Below are 13214 nucleotides of genomic sequence, written 5' to 3' on the forward strand. Positions count from 1 at the left end.
CCAACCAAACTAATACACCTTAGACTACACACTAGCCAAGGGTACCACCTAATAGATTGAAGGGTAAACTGCCTAACAACTACTAAGAAGTTGAAATACCTACAACAACATCTTATAAGAGAAGAGTAGGTTTACAAGTTAAAGCACATAAATAAAGCTTAAACCAAACTAAGAGAATAAAGCATCTTCGGTGTTGGAACAGATCCTTCAGTTTGTGATTAGCTTTGTTGAACAGTTGGAGTGTCTTGTGACGGCTGCACCTTTTGAGTGATTTTTAGGTTTTTCAAGCGATACAAAATATGTTGCAACATGTTGGCATGTGGGATGGATAGAGACCACTCATTCAATATTTGAAAGCATGGGCCAGCTCAACTGTTGTACTTGTGCAGTGAATAGATCGGCTTTACAGCTATCTCTGCTTATCGTTCAAGGTGCAACGAGAGCAGATCATAGACCAGGTATCTATCTAGTTCTGAGTCAGTTTGATAATCATCAAAACACGAATGCACATGAGCTTATCGCTCTTCATCTTGGTTCTATTATGTTCCTGTCATAAGGGTCGTACCTTAGCCTAAAGGCACGAGGTGTTACAATACCAGTACATTTCCAGTGGACTGACGTCCCCTTTATTGTATGGGGCCTGCATTTCACAATGTAGGGATTGACTTACAGGACGATGGATCTGCTCGTTAGGACAATTGCTCGTATAAGCTATTAGTGATCCCCATTCCATTCGGGGTGTTATCTTTATTTTTCTTTCATGTTAGTTATGCAGTTAAGGTATGTCGGGGGCCTCGTCCCGTTAAATAGTTTAGTATTCAGACACATGTCAAAGGTTTCATAGACTAGTTCAGTTATGTCATGTCAAATGTTCAGAGTCGTATAGCCAGTATTAGCTCAGTACTTACATATTTTTAGTCTATTTCCGCATCATGATTTAAATAGTATTTTCATTAATATTTATGATGATCATGTTATTCAGACTATCCACGTTTTAAAAGTGTATTCTGCATTAGTTCATGCCCATGTTGATCCAGCAAGCCATGTGGTTCGCTCGGTCACATGTAGCAAGACACCGAGTGCTCTGTTATGCCTAGGCCATAGTTCAGGACGTGACAAGTATGTCATATATAACAAGTAAAAATCAATAGATGAGTATGATATGAAACAACAGGAAAATTGACGCAACAACTCAACAAGTCACAACACTTAGTGTAAAAGAGTCTCACTACGCTCAGATCATATCCTTACCCAAATTCTAAACCTTGATATGTACGTAAATACCCCCAAGATATCTTCTACACAACCAACCAATCAATGCACACATTACAAACAAAGGGCGGATAGAAAAAGGGGAAACCACAATAAGATAAATGCAATGCATATGAATGAGATGAGAAGCAATGCAATGTCCAGAATCTTAACCTGTACGCACATGATCCGGATGGAATATCGACGTCTCGACAGTCATGACCTGTGGGGGACCCATGGCGTCGATGTACCACTTACTCTTGAATGAACCCTCGGATCATGAGTACACATACCTTCCACTCCGTAACAACCTCGAATCACGGATTCACATAATACATTCATAAAATTGCCACATTTTTTTATCATAGTTTCAATAAATATTTCATCAGAACCATATCACTTTTGCCATTGTCTCCATTAGAACAAAATCAAGTAACCATGAAGAATGCAGAACGAAATGCATGCATGAATATCAAACTCAACAATGGTTATCATGAGAGTGTAACAACCATAACCAATCCAACATAACAAAAGATTCAACACACAATTTGGCCTCAAACGCATATACAACGTAACTCAGTGCACAATTCATAAGCCTAGATAGAACTTCTAACTCTCAAGCCAGTCAGTCAATAATTTAGACTTCCTCATAATCACAGTCACACATAGAAGGTCATAATACGGGTAGTCATACCAAGAGTGATAAGAGATAAAAGAAGTGTCATATTGCACTAAGAATATCCTCAACCACAAAATCGAGCTCAAAAAATATGGTTCTTGTCAAAAAAGAGATTGATTTTCTGGGAATGCATTTTGTCCATGGTGCATGAGAGTATCGACACAACATCACCACATGGGCAGCCAGCCTACCATCACAACAAGAAGACAATATCTCAAGATGGAGACAAGTCACACACAAGACAATACCAACCTAAAAGTATCCATCCCAACTTCATGTCCAAAGACCTATGCATGCTTTCTCCATCAACAACTACTAATTACATATGAAATCCTAATATAATTCTAACTCAAGTAAGCCATAACCTACCTCGAAGCTTAATAGGTTCCACGAACATCCACTCGAACTTCGCCTTCTTTCTTCGGGATGCGCCGAAACAAGAGGGGTCTATTAATGACATTAGATCACACAAGTAACACGTTGATAATACTCAATTTACTAAAACTCTAGAACAATTCGAAGAAACCTAAAGACTAGTGACCCCGGGCCCACAAGGGCAAAATCAAAAAATTTCCTTTTAAACAAATCTATCAGGTCCTTAATTTGTAAATAACCTAAATTTCATAGTTATCTATCCACAAATAAGCTATCAATTTCTTTAAATACCAAAAAAACCCCACTTTCAAGAAGACTCTACACTTGACCCATTTGAGAAAACCAATTAAAGATTAAAGGTTAGAGTTAGAAAGTGTTTTTCCCCAAGCTAAACTAAAATTTATAATCCTTAATAACCTTAAAATTAGTTAATGACACCTTTTCCCACCTGAGATTTTACAAATCACAAGAGTTTCTCCCAAATCCTAAGAATCTCATTTATCTTTTAAACAAAGAAGGTTGACGGACAAGAAGGGGAGATATGAGATAGATTAGATGTACCTCTCAAATAATTCATGAGCTCCTTGAAATCAGCTCTCAAACTAGCTTCTGGAATAATGAGATTGGGAGAAAATGGGGTTCAATCCCCAAATGGGGAATTTAAAAGCTAGGTTAGATTCAGTGGTTCCCGCTTACGCGGAAATCGCTCGCCTACGCAATACTGCTTCGATGGACAGTAGTCCACAGACGCGGATTCATTTATTTTTCCAGGACTTCCGCCTATGCGGAAGATGAATCGCCATTGCGGGTTCGCTCGTCGCTGAAGCGGGTTAATGTTTCCAGATTTTCTAAGTAGGAGAAGTTCTTTTCTAAATTTGATTAAAGGCACTCTCACTAGAAATTCCCATATGTAACGACCATTGGCGCAAACCTAAACAATGAGTATTTGGGGAGAGAGAAGAAAATTATGTATTGACCAGACGGGTCGTTACAAAAATCAAAGTTTGGTCGGATTCAACAATTCAATGGAGGAAACTACTTCTATATGTACACCGCACAAACAAGCTTTGTAACCACAACTACATATCACAACATTCCAATGAGAGTGAGTGTAGTCAACACTTTGTCTTAAGAGAGTCAACTTCAAGTCGTCAAAGAACTGGAGCTTATCAAGATTTATTATTAAGTTTTTTCGTTGTCTGGATTAGGTTTTTTTATGGTTCCATCAATTTACCTTTATAAGTAATGTATAATAGAGGCTCGATGGTAAAATAGTTGTTAGACAAAGCCTATAAGAAACAGGTCCTACAGGTTACTATTGTTACATCCGTTATTTTCGTACGTTAAGTTTTGTCGCAAGTTAGTCTATGTAACCTCAGAGAACAAGATTATATTTGAGGTTATAAGTAGTTAAGACATGCTAATCCTAAGGTTATAAAGGTTTAAAGACATGTTCATCAAGTACTAGAAGGTTTATAGGTTAAATGAATCGAAGAGAATACGTTTCGTTGAAAGTCGAATTGTTGGTCATGCTTTACGGACCGTACACATGAAGTACGGACCGTATTTTTGTAGGAACGCACTGTAAGTTATAAACAAAAGTTGAAAAATTGAGTATGACTTATGGTCAAAAGTACAGACCGTATATTGAAAATATAGTCCGTATATTTTGTCGTATATTGGGGCAGTGGAAGTTTCATTTTAAGTATATATTCGGTGGATTTTTCATCCTTCTCAGTTCATATACACCCTAAAAATAGTAGTGATAAGGGAAATTTGGTATTATGAAGGGGGATTTCTTTTTTTTTTTCCATTCCTTAAACTGGATTAATGAAGCAATGCAATGCATCTCAAATGATCATAGTATATAATATGATTTTTGTTTTGTTTATGAACATGACTTTTCTTAGAATAACAAAAAAATTAAAGATCAAAAAGATAGATCAAATACCTTGAAGTACTGAAACAAACATATACTAATAAAGGAAACAGAATTGAGCTTTTCTAACAAGAATAGATTTACCAGCATGTTATAATTGGATTTTAGCAAATTGTACCAGATGAATAAGAATTAGTCTTGTATGGAAGAGGGGATTTTTCTAACTGAAGTGATTGAAATTGTCTACTTTATACAGTGTGGTAATATTGAGAAGAACGTGTATAATCGGTAGAATTTGAAAAGACCAAATAAATTAAAGCTAGAATGTGAAAAGATTGATGTTACAATTTATAAATGGTAGTAGTGACTATTCAGAATATTTGCACAACGTTTAATGCACAATGTAATGCAATTGAATTTTATTTATTTAATAGAAGATATATATTAAATTGTGAAGGACAATATGACCAATAAACTTTTAAATGTTATTTTCGTAATTCAACTTTTGAGTTTGGGGCTTCCCCCTTTTAGTAGAGTATGATATGACATACGGTACTTGATACAATTGCATACATGCATTCATTCATACATACTGATGGATAAGTGGTGAAAGAGGTAAGATTGAGGATTACACCTCGTGATGATATATGGGATTGGGTTGCATGCCACAACATGGGATTGGGTTGCACACCGCAACATATATATCATATATGGATTGGGTTGCATGCTGCAACAGGGCATATGGACCTCGTGAATCCCCCATGGGTCATGACTACATGGCAAAGCCCTTAACATGTGTATAACAGGTTTCTTATTGGCCAATGCATTGCATCAGGCATTCATTCATCCACCATTCTCTTATCTTCTTATGTGATTTCATGCCATAGATGCCTTACATGATATAAAGATGGAATCTTTATGGTTTTACTCGCTGTTATGACTTTCCTTGACTTAAAAGATGGAAAGGTTGAATCTTTATGATAATATTTTTCCTAAAAATATGGAAAGTATATTGCCCGAAAGAATGTAAAGGTAGAGTCTTTATGACTAAACTTGTCTTAATCGATGAAAAGTGTCACGACCCAACCCCGTAGGCCGCGACTGGTGCCCGATCTGGGCACCCGAACCCATCAATCAAATACATTCAAGTAAATAGCAGAAGCCGACAAGGCTGTATTTATAAATTGAGATAATTTCCAGAAAAATTTCGGCAGAGTCTCCTTTGTTTTTCAGACTATCCAGAATAACCCTGTACACAGCAAACACCAACAAAGGCCACACAGGGCTAACAAAACAACGTATAAACATATGCGGACCGGCCGCCTCGGCGTTTGGGATCGCCCAAACAACCTATACACATATCCATACAGAAAGACCCTAAACCCACAAACATGTCCACAGACCTCTAAACAGACCGACAGAATCATATGACGGGACAGGGCCCCGCCGTACCCATATAGTCAGATATACAAAAATATATACATAGCAAAAGGTGTATGTACCAAAAGTGGACTCCGGATCAAAAGGGAGTACTCCTAAATAGCAGAAAGTGGAGCCTACAGTGGTGGATCACCTGTGTCTGTACCTGCGGGCATGAAACGCAGCCCCCCGAAGAAAGGGGGTCAGTACGAAAGATGTACTGAGTATGTAAAGCATAGAGTACAGAAATATGAGCCACAACTGAAAATAAACAGGATACAAAAGGGGGAATACTGAACAGTATATCAGAATCTATATCAAAATCATATATACATAATGCAAACAAAATCATGCAAAGCTCAGGAACGTGGTCACCACTCCGACACTGGTACCACACACAGCATAACACCAGAAGGTTCAAATCTCCGTACATCCCCGAGCACACATATCATCAGCCATATCACAACATAACACCAAACGGAACCCGGCCCTATGGCGAGGTCTCGGGAACCGTAACACAGCATACATCCGAATTTGTCATAGCGCGCACGAATCATAACCGGCCCGGGAACCGGTGAACGAAGTCATAATAAGGGCACGAGCGGAATCGTGAGCAAACGATGCAATTTATAAGTCAAACATCTTTTGAAACTTGATAATATCATATACTAATTCATTAGTCAAATAGTTCGAATAGTTAGTCAATATGGGGTTCGTTTCACAAAATATTTCCAACATAGTGTTTATGGTTCAAAATTTAATTTAGAATATGTGGCAGTCAAAACATTATTTTATGATAGCCAAATTCATAAACAAAAGTATTTTGCTGACATTATACAAAAATGAGAATAATAGAGCAAACAAGGAAATCTCGACGCTAGCGGGCCCACCTCGGGTCAAGTCGAGGTGGCGAACATAAATCACAGACGTTTGGGGTCTATGGGACCATACATAAAGGTTTCGAAGTGATCCGACTACGTTTGCAATAGTTTCGGACGTTTGGTTACTTTCCAACCAAGATAAGGTCATTAATGTTCAATTCGATTGAATGAATAGTAGACATTCTCTAGTTCGGATTTTGAGGGACAGGATTGTTCCCGGGGTTCCGATATTGACCTAGCATACCTAAGACATGCCAAAAGAAGGAGTGGGTAGCCTTACATACCTTATATATGTCTTACGCTCGCCCAAAACTCAAGTCCCGTTTTGCTCAGAATCTGCAAATGGTCAAAGTTACCAATTAAGGATTGTAAGGCTTAAGAATTTATTTAACTTCATTTTTTTGTCTACCAAAATTTCGGCAGCACTTCCCCTATATCTATAACATCCCCGATACTTATCTTGGTTCAATATACATCAACAACAACAACCCACAATATCACAACATCATAAATTATAGCAAAATCACTCCAATGTCAACATTCTTCCTTTCTACACAAATTAACAACTTTCATCCAAACCTCACAATATCAAATTAACATCCACATTAACATACTCATTTACTCGTTCAAAGTTATTCAAACACATTCCAATAATGTTCCGGGCAATATACTGAAGTCCAAGGGATTTGTCACTTTCTATAATTCATTCGAAACGTCAACAACTACGACGAACATACTAACTCGCATTGTTTCATCCCACATTCATTAGCAACAACCATAATTCCTATTTAAAATCTTACTTTCCTAATTATACAAGAATATACAAAAATCATATACTTTCCCATAAGAACCCGCAACCATTTTCAATGCCAATTCAACTCATTAATCATTCATTTACGTCATAAATGTCACAACGACGCAACTAACAAACTAAACAAAATCAAATTCACCTTGCCTTCCACACCACATAGCTCACGGCCACTACCCCTTTCACACACACACACACGCCATGCATATACACACCAAAATCCCATAATCTCCATGCAATTCTAATCACTATAACATTCATAGAAGTTCCATAACTCAAAGGTGACAAAATCCTTACCTTTTCTTGAAAATCCGACTTGTCGCAAACGTGATCCTTTCGCCAAATAAATTGTATCACGTTGAAGAGCATCTTGTACTTGCTACAAATATGAGAAGAACAAGATTTTTAGAGATAGAATCAAAGCTTGGAAATTTTTTTCTCCTCTTTCTATAGGGTTCGGCCGAGACCCTTATTTTGAGCTCAAGATTTTTAATTTTTTTTGGTTCTTGAACATTCTAAGGTACAAAGGATATATATATTTGATCCATGGTCACATGTAAATCACATGACCATTTAAAATGGGGCTTGGGCCAAGGCCTATGGCCGGCCACCCCTCACTTGGGCTTCAAAATATTTGTTCAAATTTTCTTGGCCCAATTCGTTAAAATTCTCGTTTTGTAATTCCCGAAACTGATTTCCAAAATTCCAAATTTGCCCTCGGCCTTCCCCGAGGTCTTTGCACCAATACTTTTCCTAAACAACATAGACATATTAACTAAAATAAAAAATATGGCCTTATACATACAAGTCTCAATTGTTTTCAAGATTTCCAATTATGCGAAAACACGGGACATAACAAAAAGGTTGAATCTTTATGAGTATATGAGCCTTAATTGAGGAAAGATTGAATCTTTATCACTATAACTGCTCTAAATAACGGAAAGGTCTAATCTTTATGTTTGTTCTTGTCCCAAATGGGATAAAGATTGGATAGTTATTGCCATATTTATTCTAAGTGATGTAAAGGTAGCAACTTTATGCCTATACGTGAAAAGTAATGAACTTTATGACTTGGTTTAATTGTATAATCTTTACTTAGATTATTTAAATGCTTATAAACAGTATAATTGTAACTAACTAAGAAAGAAGAGCAGTATCAAAAGCACTAACCCTCGCCACCGCTATAGCCCAGGGTTTGTCAATGATGCTGCTGAGTACACGTGCTACACCTTTCGTGTGCAGGTTCAGATTCGGGCTCAAGTGGAGAACGAGATCCAATTGATCGTTGAGGTTTTCTTAAGGTCTTGGGTAAGCAGATGATAGTCCCACAGAACCGGACTTCTTTCCTATTGTTCTTTTCTCTCTTTTTCCAATTTAGGCAGTGTTATGTAGTAATTTAAGACTTTTATTCTGGATCAGTCGCTCTTGTTCTTATGACTTCCAAGTCTTGGTAAGGTGTTTGACTTAGACGTGTTTATAATTAAGTTATTAAGACCATTTCAGTACTTTGGATGTTTCCTGTAATTCTTCCGCATTTACTTTATTATTTAACTTGGTTTGACTTTGGTTCGCCTACGGGTTTAGGGTATGTGCTGCCATGGCACAAAATTGGGATTTTTGGTTGTGACAAGTTGGTATCAGAGCTTTAGGTTCACCAGTCTCACGAGTATAAGAGCAATGACTAGTAGAGTCCGGCAAATTGGTACGTAAACGTCCGTACCCATCCTCGAAAGGCTATAGGACATTTAGGAAACTTCCATTCTTTCACTCTTATCTTGTGAGTTCATTCAATTGGTATATGGACTGTTATTTTATTCTTTCACTAATTGTGGGAACATGTTCTTGAATTCATAAATGAGTGGCTTGATATGACGTGGTGCAGTATGGTACGAGATGTGCCATCCTGATGCGGACGAGTGACCAGTTTAGTTTTCAGCTATGATTGAGCCTCTTTTGTTTGGTATGGGAAAGTGGAGTGATAATACAGGGGACTATATGATCTCCATGCCTTTGACGGTTAGTTGCTCGGAAGTCAAGGAACAACAAATATGATTTAGCAAGGATGATTTGCTCGAGGTATGATTAGAGTGTGAAAGCTTCAACATCATCCTAGTATATTATTATAGTGTGTGCCACGAGTGTATCAATGGCAAGTCAACAATTCAGCATAGGGAGAGTATTGATGTAGATATCTAAATACAAGTGTAGGCTTAGGGAGGATTGTCTAATTTTACTAGAGGATAATGGCCATGTTAAGCCTGGGAAGAGAAGATGAGGATGTGGACATGAAAGATGGTCCTTTGTGGTAAGGTGTGAAGAAGTGAGGCTTCTGATATTTGGCACAAATATCTATATTTTACATCACTTTTCCTCTAATTATTAGTACTTTAATCGCATTGTTTATAGTAAAATCGTTGTATTTGAGCTTATATATGTATGTTTTTGTGTTTAGGTACAAAGAGGCAAAATGAACGAAAACCAAGAAATTTTTGTCGAAACTGGAGGCGTATCGTACTTGAATGAGATGACGAGAGGATTTCACAACACTTAGAAGAAAATCTAGTCACTAAAAGACCTTGTACCTTGTGCACGCGACACGCACCCAACGCGCAAAAAGTACCTCTCTGAACTTTGACTTCTAATGAAACTCAGACAATCAAAGTGATGTACAAGCGACATGTGAGCAGCGCGCAGGGCTACCTCAAGCGATCGGCGTGCGACGCGCATGCAGCGCACGTCGATGTTATATTTTCCCATTTTGATTGGGATTTGGTTTTAATTATTGCAGACTTTACCCTAGACTATAAATATAGGTTTTTACCATAGTAAACAACGACTGGGACATTTTCTTGAGCACAGTAAACCGTCATTCTTAGGTTTTATTCCTTTCTTCTTAATTTTAGTCCCAAAACCCTATGCTATTCATGAATTCTTTCTTCTCTTCTCGAATCATGAGTAGCTAAACTCTCTTATTCTAGGGTTGTAGCAAAGACATGATAATTGGTTTGATGATAATTTCTATCTATTGAATTTTCATCTTTTAGGTTTCTTAATTGTTTAATTACTTGATCAGTAGTTAAACACTATCTGTGGCGTGTAAATTGAACTTGAGAAAGCGAATTTACATGCGTAATAAGAATAAATAGGGCTTGTTCATATTCACCTTTGGGTAATCATTTTGCTAGTGAGGATAGAGATATACTCTTTAGCCTTGTTTAGTTGGTTACGGAGATTTAAATGTGTTCTTGCTATTTTCTGGCGATCATAGAGATATAGACGTCAGAGTATCTTGAATAGACTTGTTGAGAAATTCGAGAGATACTTATAAAGTAAATATTAACCCATCAACTAGTAACCCAGGAAATAAGATAGGTAGAATTGTTATAAGATTTAACTGGATTGTCGAAAGCCATAACCCTGAAATTCTTTCTCATCTGATAAACCTAAAAACTTCATCCTACTCTTCATTTGGTACGAATCATTTGTTTTCTTAATTTCTTGCAATTGATACTTTAGTTGCAACAAATTGTGAAATTGTTACTCTCTTGAATAGTTACAAAGGAATTTGAAATAGTTAAACAGTACAAAGTATAATTCTTTGTGGGTATGATATCTGGACTTTAATCCTATATTACGTGTGCATTTGGGAGCACAAGTTTTTTGCGCCGTTGCCAGGGACTTAGGAAAAATTACTGGTTTTCTAGTTTGAATTTTATTTCTCTATTCAAATTTTTACTCTATTTATTTGGTCTACTTGTGCTCCTCGGGTGATTTCTCTCATTTATGCCAAACACTCAAAGTCAAGGAAAAGCATTATCTATCTTTGAACCAGAAATTGAAAGAACTTTACATAAGCAGAAAAAGCTGACAATCATCAAGCGTGCCCTCGATTTAAATGATAACAACAAAGTCGGGGAAAGGGTAGTTGAAAGAGTTGCTGAGATGGCACAACAAGACCGAATTCCAGTGTATAATTTTGCTAGACCCAATCTAGCAAATACTGCTAAGGCTATTGTCAAGCCTGATATCGATGGAAACTTTAAGCTGAAAGAAGGAACAGTGCGGCTGGTGTAGAATATGTGCCACTACTAGGGTAAACCTCATGAAGACCCACATAAGCACTTGATGACATTCGTCGAGCTGAGCGAGAATATCACTATAGGGATGTCTTTGATGACTATGTAAAGATGGCATTTTTTTCGTTCTTATTTATTGGCGAAGCAAGGGAATGGCTATAGAATCTACCTACGAGGTCTATCACCTCTTGGCAGTTTTTATCAAGCAAGTTCATTGAAAATTTCTTCTCATCTAGGAAGACTAAGGAGCTAAGAGGGAAAATTGTCAATTTCACTTAGAAAGATTCTGAATCTCTGCCACAAGCATGGGAGAGGTACAAGGGTTACTTGAGAGACTGTCCACATCATATACAACCAAAGGAGATCATCGGACACTACTTTGTAGAGGGGCTGAGGCATGACTCTAGAGCATTATTAAATGTTTTAGTTAGGGCCAGATTTTGAACAAAACATATGGTAAGATTGAAGCTCTTCTAGATCTAATGTCTGAAGGTAGTCAGGAGTACTCAAAACCAAGTCGCTCAGGGGTAACCCAGAAAGCTGCTGGAGAGCATCAAGTAGATGATATTACTGCTATTCGTGCAGACCTTAGTCAACTTTTTCATGCTGTTAACAGGTTGACCAATACTCCATTCGAGAATCAGATGCAGCAAGTTCATCAGGTGCAAGCACATTATGATGACTCTGGCAGAGACTATCTATTCAAAAAATTTCCTTCGAATCCTGCAAACCCAGAATCTGTTTACTACATGGAACACCAGAATCGGGGTGGTGAAAATTAGTTCAGAAACAAATACAATTCGAATACAACTATCAAAAGCCTCAAGGGCAGCAGGTGAGTAACTCTTTGGAGGAAACAATGTAGCAATGGATGTCTCAAAACCAGCAGATGACTCAGCAGCAACAGGTGATTAATGAAATAGAGAAATCCATCCATGAGCTAGAACGTTAGATGAGCCAGATGGCAGTTTCTTAAACTGTCAGACCACAGGGTGCTCTTCTAAGTAATACCGAAAAGAATCTGAAAGAACAACTTCAATTTTTCTCTTTGAGGAATGGCGTACAATTAGAAGAAGTTCCTCTAAAGAATAAGAAGGTGAATGCTGAGCTTATTCCTGCTAAGAGGATACAGACTGAACATAAGAGTGTTGATAATGTTACAGAGCAGTCAGAGGTGGTGGCGTGTAGGCCACCACCACCGTTCTCGTAAAGACTACAGAAGCAGAAGGCGGATTCAGCTTACAATAAATTTCTTGAGATCCTGAAATAGGTACATATCAACATCCCTTTGGTGGAGCTCTTGCAAGAGGTTCTGAAATATGCTAAGTACATCAAAGACGTTGTTACAAACAAAAGATGTTTGACACAGTTCGAGACTGTAGCACTTACTGAAGAGTGCAGTTCCAGAGTGAGGAATAAAATTCCTCTAAAGCTGAAGAATCCGGGTAGTTTCACCATCTCAATCACTATTGGGAACGTCAAGGTTGGGCGAGCATTATGTGACTTGGGTGCTAGCATCAATTTGATTCCTACTTCTACATTCAAAATGTTGGGTTTGGGTGAGCCAAGGCCAACCACTGTGACATTGCATCTTGCTGACAGATCTTTTGCATATCCGGATGGTATAATTGAAGATGTTCGAGTGAAAGTGGGGCCCTTTATTCTTCCAGTTGATTTCATCATTCTTGACTATGAAGCGACAAGCAAGTGCCTCTCATTCTTAAGAGTGGATTTTTAGCTACTGCTGACGCTATTATCCGAGTCAAAGAAGGCAAGATGTCCATTGAGATGGATGGGCAAGAGGCTACTGTTGACGTGTTTAGAGCTATTAAATTTCCTTTGCACT

General features: G+C 37.7%; 1 non-coding gene across 1 annotated transcript; it reads right to left on the reverse strand.

Moving 5' to 3' along the window:
* Positions 1–11614: 11614 nt before the first annotated feature.
* On the reverse strand, positions 11615–11720 carry LOC132638995 (small nucleolar RNA R71). The gene has a single exon (XR_009582045.1). It is a non-coding gene; the product is annotated as a small nucleolar RNA R71 (small nucleolar RNA).
* Between the last annotated feature and the right edge of the window lie 1494 nt (positions 11721–13214).

This window comes from Lycium barbarum, chromosome 4 (assembly GCF_019175385.1).
Source record: "Lycium barbarum isolate Lr01 chromosome 4, ASM1917538v2, whole genome shotgun sequence".
NCBI lineage: Eukaryota > Viridiplantae > Streptophyta > Magnoliopsida > Solanales > Solanaceae > Lycium > Lycium barbarum.